General features: G+C 40.8%; 1 protein-coding gene across 1 annotated transcript in view; it reads left to right on the top strand.

The window, feature by feature from the left end:
- The first annotated feature begins 9,013 nt into the window (after positions 1 to 9,013).
- The window catches only part of glis2b (GLIS family zinc finger 2b), a 39,692-nt gene continuing 38,691 nt past the window's right edge, over positions 9,014 to 10,014 (top strand). The window contains exon 1 of the mRNA XM_042087623.1: positions 9,014 to 9,775. The gene's annotated coding sequence lies outside the window, so the exon portion shown is untranslated. The remainder of the gene's footprint in view (positions 9,776 to 10,014) is intronic.

Raw genomic sequence — 10,014 nt, 5'->3', positions numbered from 1 at the left:
TAACCATCATCATAATGTGGTATTTTCTTATGCACTTGAAACAAAGAATAAAAATGTTTCTTTAAACGTAGTACCACTTTAAACACATCACACACTGAACAGCAAAGTAGCTTCCTGATTATGTGTGAAATGTTTACAGAGTATCCTGATGTAGTAGGTCCATGTTCTTATATTTTTACAGCTGACATGAAGGCTGAAATATTACATTTCTGATTTATAATGGAGCACCCTCTGGTGAAAGACTAGCAAGCCTGTGGTAGAGGCAGGGCTCCGAACCGATTCAAGGAACGAAAACGAAAACCGAAAACGAACGGAATTTTACGAGGAGCGGAAACGGAAACGAAAACAAAATGGTCTTCAACTGTTCCGGAACAGAAACGTTATTCTGAAATCCACAAAACCGGTTAATAACGTTTTTTTTTTTTTTCGTTCTCTAAATAACAGCCTAATAATTTGATTTCTGCAGTTTGAAAAAAACAAATAAATAGACCTTTGGTCCAAATGTGTATATTTTGTCTTGCTGTTGTAATGTAACCTATCCGTCTGCCACTTCGGATCTTAGGCCAGCTCGTAGCGTAGGCTACTGAAACTGATTTGGAAATTGTTTGTAGCCTATGCGTAATAGCCTATTTTGCCTGTCCACGCCTTGTCGTTTTAAAGTCGGGATTTGAAATGTTTGCGCAATTATAGCCTATTCTATGTAGAAGAGTTAAACGGGAATTTGAGATAGGCCTTGTCAGCAACAGACAGGTTCGTTTATAAACAGGGTTGGAATTATAGCGCAAGCCTTTGAAGATCTCCATATGGATAAGGAGTTTAGCACGTATCCAGAAATATTTTTGATAAGAAATTATTTATAGGCATAGGTTAGGCCTACAGTAAGTCTGTAGGCTATGGGATGGATAGCCCATCTAAATGTTTTTGGATGCCGCCAGGGTGATTTATTATTTTTGGGCATAGCTACGGTATAGGCTAAATCAAGGGGAAATAATGAGTAGCCTACGTCTATTCTAAGGTAAAGTCCACAAAAATAGACTTTATAGGCCCGCCAAACACTGCCGGAACTTTAAGAACGAACGATATTTTGCGTTCCGAACTGATTCAGGACCGATATGTTGGTGGCGGAACGCATGCAAGAACGAAAACGTTAAACATAGGCCTACCTGAACCGTTCGGAACGGAGCGTTTGAAAAATAATTTCGTTTTCAAGCCCTGGGTAGAGGCATACGATTACAGACATATTGAGAGAGCCTATCAATGAGTTGTCACAGTTTTCAATTTAGACGTATTATTTTGAAATGATGTACGTCTACGGGAGGATTTACACATCACTGGCAAGACCTGATCAAATCATATGAATGCAAAATACTTCTCCAGCAGTGCAATCGCAGGTAACAACGATACCTTAACCGGCTTAACGCATTTGCAGATACCGCTGTTCTGAACATACTAAGCAAATTGGCCATTTGTAACTTTGAATCCCTCCTCATGTTAAGCTATGGTCCAATAATGTGTTCACTAAAACACTACACAAATGTTATTTGTCGGGCTGATTCATAAATGGGCATACCGAGGTTGTCGACCTAGCAGGCTAGGTGGCGTTTATTGCCATTCGCAAAACTAAGCAAGAGTTAACGTTAATGAAACTTAACATCGCCTTCTCCAGTGACTTAAGAGTATTCAAATGAAGTTGCAACGATGATGGCGGCAATCACTGGTTACGTTAAACCATTTGAAACAAGTAGGACTGTAAATGATGGTGACTATGGCTAACGTCACTTCGGATCAATATAGCAGAGCCCTTTTACTTTACCTATCAACTGGCTAATGCTAGCATGATTTAGCATGCTATGAGCTAATATACTTAGCATCTACGAAAGAACAGCACATATCCTTTTTGACAAAGAATCTGTCACAACTAACAACGATGTCTCTTACAAACAACTACACAATGTATGACTATCAATATGTATTTAGTCAGACTGTGATAAGATATTAGTACAGCGGGTAACCATGAAAATTGTGCACTTTTTGAAAGAAACATGAAACTTCTACCATAGTTAGGTTATACCATAAGGTTTATTTTCAGATTGGGAGGGAAGTCAAATTTGACCTCTGAGGCCCGGGAAAGGTAAAATTCAAGATGGCCGCCAATAATATTCAAAAGTGCCTCACATTGGAACCAAACACAGTAGAAAAACACTTAAGGTGTCATTTCCCACTAACTTCTGGGTGCCCATTCTGTATCTGATAACTTTGAAACCACCAGAGTTCAAGAAAATGCATTTATGTAAAGGTCAAAAGGTAAACAAAACATCAAAATATTCATTTTTTATGTATCCCAATTCATTTCTTTGTTGTCGCTGTATTATTCAGTTATTAGTTGTTATTTCATGAGATGTGTGGCTAATTTCATTTCTTCACAGCACAGAATTATCCACAGGTGACCCCCCTAGACCATTTTCACAGACCACCTGCCATACCACCGCTGGTTAAAAAAACCCTGCTTTAGAGAGTTGTTGCTACAGGCCACAGTACGCACAATGTAGAGAGCACTTCAACCGACATATTCGAACAGGTAAACAGATTGACTATGAACAAACAATATTATTACATAATTACATAATATTATTCATGTTGCAAATTAATTTAACCATAGCCAGGAAGGAGTTTTCCTTGGTAGTTAGCTTTTGAGTTAAAAATCATGGACATTGATCAAAATAATTATCCTAGCTAAACTAGAAGATAGTCTGGAATATTTATGTGAGCTGAAGCTAGTTTAATGATTGAACAGAGTATATTGTAGATATGTCAGCTTGGTAATGTGAAATTTGTTATGGCTGAAATAGGTAATGTTAACAGAGTAGCCTAGTTAAAGGGACACCAGGCAACGTTTTCGCGTGTGTATAGACACAAAGAGACACAAGGCTAAGTGGCACAAAAGATGTCAGCTAAAACTCAACAAAAAAGCATTTGATGTGCTAAGTCGGGGGAAAGTAACTACAGCACAACAACAAAATACCTTGACTGTACACACGAGATCTGCCCCCAGCCGTCCACAGAACCTACTGGCTTCCTTTGCAATGAGCCTGCTGCAGGTTCTTCAGGTTTCCATAATGCATCAAGCTACAACATTGACAGTGAGGAAGTGTGCCTTTCCATTGAGGCCAAGTACCATCACCACTGTCTGTCTTCATTGTACAACAGAGCCAGGCAGGCTGCATCTAAACGAAATGATGGAGATGATTCTTGTCTACATGGCATAGCCTTTGCACAGTTAGTGGCATATCTGGAAGACATGAACAGTGATGAGAACAGTGCCCCTTTCTTCAAATTGACAGACATCGCTCAGTTGTACAAGACCAGGCTGGAACAACTTGGTCTTACTGTAGGTGAACGGATTCACACCACCAGACTGAAAGAACGACTGCTTTCTGAGCTTCCCCATCTGAGGGCACATTCACGCGGAAGAGACACACTCCTGAGTTTTGAGAAGGACATTGGACCAGCTCTCATGATAGCCTGTCAAACTGACAGTGATGCCATGCACTTAATGCGAGCAGCACAAGTAGTGCGCAAAGAGATCCTTAATTCATCTTTCTCTTTTGATGGGTCATTCAAAGAAAACTGCCAGCAGAGGGCTGTGCCACCATCTCTCTTGGCCTTCATCAACATGGTACTTGATGGTACAAACATTGAGCATCAGTCCACCACAAAACCTGCCCTAACAATCTCCCAATTGATAGTCTTAACAGTAAGAAGTAATTAATTAAGTAGTAATTAAAGACACAGCCTTATATTAACATGCTAGCTACAAATGTGTTCAAGCCCGCTTGACGGCTATTTAAAGGGACACCAGGCAAGCCTGCTGCTTTTTCTCTACGAAACTCCCCCTCGCTCGGTCTGAAGCTCTTTTCCTTTTCTTTGCGTCTTCTGTCAAGGGTTTTCGCTTCTGTCAAGGGTTTTCTCTAGCTTTTCGTTAGCTTGCCTGCTTCGGTCGGCGGGTAGGATACACTGAACTTGCAAGCGGGATATTCTTCCTACAGGCAATAAGGGCGGGCGAGAGAGTCTTCACTCGCCCTGTAACGAGGCATTTAACCATATACCGACTTACGAAGATGAGTAATTAACACGAAAACGTTGCCTGGTGTCCCTTTAACTAGGCTACTCTGTTAACATTACCTATTTCAGCCATAACAAATTTCACATTACCAAGCTGACATATCTACAATATACTCTGTTCAATCATTAAACTAGCTTCAGCTCACATAAATATTCCAGACTATCTTCTAGTTTAGCTAGGATAATTATTTTGATCAATGTCCATGATTTTTAACTCAAAAGCTAACTACCAAGGAAAACTTCTTCCTGGCTATGGTTAAATTAATTTGCAACATGAATAATATTATGTAATTATGTAATAATATTGTTTGTTCATAGTCAATATGTTTACCTGTTAGAATATGTCGATTGAAATGCTCTATACATTGTGCGTACTGTGGCCTGTAGCAACAACTCTCTAAAGCAGGGTTTTTTTAAACCAGCGGTGGTATGGCAGGTGGTCTGTGAAAATGGTCTAGGGGGGTCACCTGTGGATAATTCTGTGCTGTGAAGAAATTAAATTAGTCACACATCTCATGAAATAACAACTAATAACTGAATAATACAGGGACAACAAAGAAATGAATTGAGGTACATAGGGTACATACAAATGAATATTTTGATGTTTTGTTTGCCTTGCCCTTTACATAAATGCATTTTCTTGAACTCTGGTGGTTTCAAAGTTATCAGATACAGAATGGGCACCCAAAGGTTAGTGGGAAATGACACCTTAAATGTTTTTCTACTGTGTTTGGTTCCAACGTGAGGCACTTTTGAAGATTGTTGGCGGCCATCTTGGATTTGACCTCTCCCGGGCCTCAGAGGTCAAATTTGACTTCCCTCCCAATCTGAAAATAAACCTTATGGTATAACCTAACTATGGTAGAAGTTTCATGTTTCTTTCAAAAAGTGCACAATTCCCCTTGATTTGAGGGCTTAACCGCTGTACTATATAGCCTAATGATAATAACAGCAACACGTATTTAGGTTAGATTATGTGTCGAAATCAGGTGTCGTTAAAATAAGTGAGCGATGACGTGGTAGTGTCTGCAGCCTAGACGGTAAAACATAATGGACAAAGTTGTGTCTGCAGCCAGCCAGCTGTCAATCATAGGTGTAAACACGCCCTTTTTAGATTTGTTAATATAACATTAAAAAAAATCATTTCAGCGAGAAAAGAAAAATTGTGTGTATTGAAGCATCTTGAAAACTATTTTTTCGAATAAAAAGTTGTTGATACAAAAATAGTTTTAGGTGAGAAAAGTGACACGGAAAGTTGGCTACTTGGCCATTGAAATACATGGGGATGGGCGGAGTTACACATTGTACTGCAGCCAGCCACCAGGGGGCTCTGGACTAACGCTCGCATCACTCTTAACAGACGGCACACTGTCCAGTTCTATATATACAGTCTATGGCCTTACCAGCTCGGCATAGCAGTCAGCATTCTACCGTCTGTCTTCAGCTAGCCGCTCTTCGTTTGCATCAGTGGGCTCTTTTAAGATTGTATCCTTTAACTTCAGAATGTGTAAGCAGCCTAGAAACCGTGTTTCCCAAAGGTCATATTTCTCCTCAGACCCGTCGAATAAAAGCTGCGGTGCTGGAACTCCTGTTGCTCGATGGGCCATCTTGTCACCCCGCCAATTTCCGAGCTTCTTCTCCAGCTAGTTAGTTATCGCGTTATATGTCGCGTCAAACTTTCACGCTCACTTATCTTCAACCCTGGGCCCATAACCTGTTAAGTTAACTGACTTGCGCAGGCTTAACTTGACGTGAAAGTATAAGCAGAGCGTCTGTTTTTATATACTTATTTATTCACACTTGTGCACGGCTCTATTCATCCGTCTCCAACATTGCATAGCATACAACTAAACTGGCATACATGGCATAGATGCAGGTACGAGAAACCGTAATACCCCAGCTATAACAACCAACACACAATTTACCTTAATGTATCGATAAGAGTGTTACTCAAAAACTATATTTAACAGAAGGCCAATGTAAAAAGGTGCGTTTTGAGGTTGATTTGGAAAAATGTGATTGAAGGGGCATTTCTGATGTCAAGTGGCAGTTGGTTCCACAGCTGGAATGTACAGTTGGGAGTCATCTGCATAGAAATGGAATGAAATGTTGAATTTTCTGATGATGTTACCTAGGGGGAGCATGTACAGGCAGAAAAGTACTGGACCCAAAATGGATCCCTGGGGAAACCATTCGACACAGGGGCAGAGGATGAGGAGTACTGGCCTATAGATACAAAGAAAGATCTTTGGTGGAGGTAGGAGTAAAACCAATTTAGAGCTGTACCCTTAATGCCAACCCACTGTTCAAGACGCGTAGTGTACCATGGTCTACAGTGTCAAATGCAGCACTAAGATCCAACAGGACCAGAATTGCATTATCACCTGAATCAAGGGTGAGCAACCGGTAATTTGTCACCTTTAACAGGGCTGTCTCAGTGTCTTATTACTTTATTGCAATTGTTTATCCACATGTAAGGCACAAACTTCACTTACTTCACCTATTATATTGAATTTTTTTTGTTATTATATCTAAGGCAACAGAAAAGTGACAATCTCTGTTGAGTTGAGGTATGGAAGCAGCACCCTCTCCAACATTTTTGAGAAAAATGGCAGTTTAGAGATAGGCCGGAAGTTATTAGGACATTTTGCATCCAGATTATGTTTCTCAAGCATAGGCTGGACAATCGCATGCTTGAAACATAAAGGAACGGTGCCGGTGGCAAGACAGGAGTTAAGAATAAGTTGAATGGAGGGACCAATGGGATCAAAAGCATCTTTGATGATCTGTGAAGGGATAGGATCGTGGGGCTGTTGATGGTTTCATGTGCTTTACAATGTCCCATAGATCAGTGTAGGACACTGCTTGGAATTTGTCAAAAGTAGCTTTAGCAATGGGGAAATGGGCATTTAATGGAGTGGAGTGTCAGATACAACAGGAGTGAACTATGCTCTGATGTGGTTCATTTTCTCAGTAAAAAACTTCAAGAACTCTTCACAGCTATTGGTAGATGCCTTGACCTCTGGAGAGACTTGAGGGTTAACAATTGAGTTTATGGTATTAAATAAAATTCTAGGGTGGTGGGGATGTTTGATAAAGGCTTAAAATGCTACCGATGTGTTACTTGATGTCAAAGTGACACCAAAAAGTGACGGGGGGTCAATGGAATGCTAACTCCATGCCCAGCAGGGACTAGGAACCTATTCCCTACTTCCCCCAATTACACACACTATCAATATCAAACTATTATTATGGCTAGGCAGTTTAGTCGTTTGCTGTAAGGTCCATAACTAGCCTGACGAGCCAGACCCACATCAAGATGTAGGGTCTGTCTGGGAACTCACCATTGGCAGTGCTCAATCCCAGGGGCGGGATAAAAGGTTGTCTTTCAAATTCCCTCTGCACGCAATAGGATAGCGCTACAACTCATGAATCCCATGCGCTTTCCCACCAGCGGAGCTAGTTGGCTGGTTGATCAGACTTTTGCCAACTTAAAAAAAGCTTAAAGTGTAATTCCAGCGAAAATTGACCGGGGTGTTTTTCTGCATTAAAACATAAGCCGTGGAGACCGTATTTTTCGTTGATCAATCACTACAGAGCTTGCTCCGGCATACACTATACGTTACTGAAACGTTACTGTACAGTAAAGTGGAGGTGAGCAACAAGATCTCTGCAAGAAAGGCAAACTTTTGTTTACTTTGAAACATAAAAGTATTAAATTCTTCTCTCAAAGGAGCATCATCTCATCATTGCATTTCTCCATATACAGTATATCAAATAGGCATGTTTTTATTATTGGATATTAAATGTTTAAATATTTTACAGATATTTGTAAATATTTCTAAAGACAAAGAGCCCTATTTTAGCAGTCTAAGCGCAAAATCTGAAGCGTGATGTGCATGAACGTTTAGGGCGTGTCTGAATCAAAATATGTTATAATGACAATGGTAAAAACTGTTTCTCCACCAGATGCATAGTTCAAAATGGTTGTTCTTATATATCTTAATTAGTCATTTGGCCGTGAAACAGTGTGTTTGGTATTTTGACGAGGAGTGAGCACATCTCTCCAGGAGGAATCTGCTTGCAAGCGAGACTGTGTATGAAACAGCAGGATTCCACTAAAGCTTTGCTTGTGTGTGTGTGTGTGTGTGTGTGTGTGTGTGTGTGTGTCAAGCAGGGTATAGCCTACACATCTGCACTTGCCTAGTATTTGAACTTGAGGCAATGACAAAACAGTCTTACACTGAGGGAAGCGTAAAGAAGGACAAAACAAAGACTGAACTATTTGGCCACAATACTCAATGGAAGAAACCAGGCACTCAGCTGAACTGATGTTTGTCCTTTACACTTCTCTCATCTTCTCAAAGGAACTCTAGATCTCATTAGTGACCACTGAGACCTTATATAATGAGATGTGTGCCTCTTCTAATAATGTCCAGTGAATTAATTTAGGCACAGGTGGACTTGGTGTAAGGTGAATACTTGTAAATGGGATATTTCATTCTTTTATTTTTTTATACATTTACAAAACACTCCAAACACTCGCTTTTTTGTGGGGTGTTGGAGTATTGTGTGTAGATTGATTAGAAAAAATAAATAATCCATTTTAAGATGAGTCTGAAACTTTAACAAAATGTAAAAAAAGTGAAGCACTGTGAAGAGATATGGGAATTGAGTTGGCATTAAAGAGCTGTTGCTTTGTCTTTCTAGCGTGGTTGAAGCAGAGTAAATTAAGCAGGCCTAAAACCGCGGCCAAGCAGAGGGCCAGAGATAGGGAATACGCTGGATGGAAGCCGAGGACTGCCCACGAAGGATGGGCGGAGCGGCAAGCATGCGCTGAGCTGGCAAACTCGGCGAATCCTCTCACTGAAGAACGGGGAGACGGACTGATTCGGGGTCCGGGTGCTGTCAGCGTTTAAACGAGGCAGGAGACCACCATACCACACACGCCTAACGTCCCCCAAAAGGGCAAAGTTACACTGAAGTCTAGAGGGCGGGCATGGAAAATAACGTGGCACAGCTGAGAGGAAGAAAAATAAGTGTTAGACAGCATCAGGACAAGTGTGGGATCTCCTCGCAACACCTCTTCACCCTATCACCCTGCGCTCCACCGCTTTATAGAACACAGACACCTCATTGGGGAAAAAACTTGACTGGCTTTGCCATAGCCTAAAACAAAAATGCATCAGAAGACCAAGTCAGTGTGAAATAGCGTAACAATTCGACTATAGTTCAAATCTGAACGCCGATTTCTGCGACCAAGAGCTCTATTTTGTTTAGTCTATCAACGGGGTTCAGGGCTGAGTAGAACAATCAGACTTATAGCCTAGTTATGCCGAAAGTAGCATAACATAGGCTAATTTTAGTCCGTTTTTGTTTTTGCTTCCATTGCCTTTTTCTTGAAATTGTGCCGTCTGCTAGCTTTGTTGTTTAATTTATCGCGACAACAGTCTTTGACTGCAACTCGAGAGCCTCTATCTCATCATTCCCCTATGTGACATCTAGACTATCTGGGCAAGGCTACCTCAACGTGAAATCCAAAATAAGGAGAATTCGCCATTAAGGCATATTTTGTAGCCTACACACAATAAGTTGGAGTCGAGAGGATTGCTTGAAAGAATCGGCCATAGCTACCCTGGGGACTTCGCTAGAGGTAAGACTATCTGTCACTTTAACGCATTGCATCCGGTTTTTTGTAAACCAGTGATAATGATTTGGGCATTTGCTATTTGTATTTCAATTGGGATTAGCAAAACGCACAGTTCTAGTGACCTTTTATTTTACAAACTGGAGCTGTTTGACCCGCAGATGGCTGCCAGTCCCTTTGGATAAAAGCCTCTGCTAAATAGGCTATAGAGTTATGACTCTATAGAATATTTGATTGAGAGAAGC

This window comes from Alosa sapidissima, chromosome 3 (assembly GCF_018492685.1).
Source record: "Alosa sapidissima isolate fAloSap1 chromosome 3, fAloSap1.pri, whole genome shotgun sequence".
NCBI lineage: Eukaryota > Metazoa > Chordata > Actinopteri > Clupeiformes > Clupeidae > Alosa > Alosa sapidissima.
This window is presented reverse-complemented; position numbering and strand designations above follow the sequence as displayed.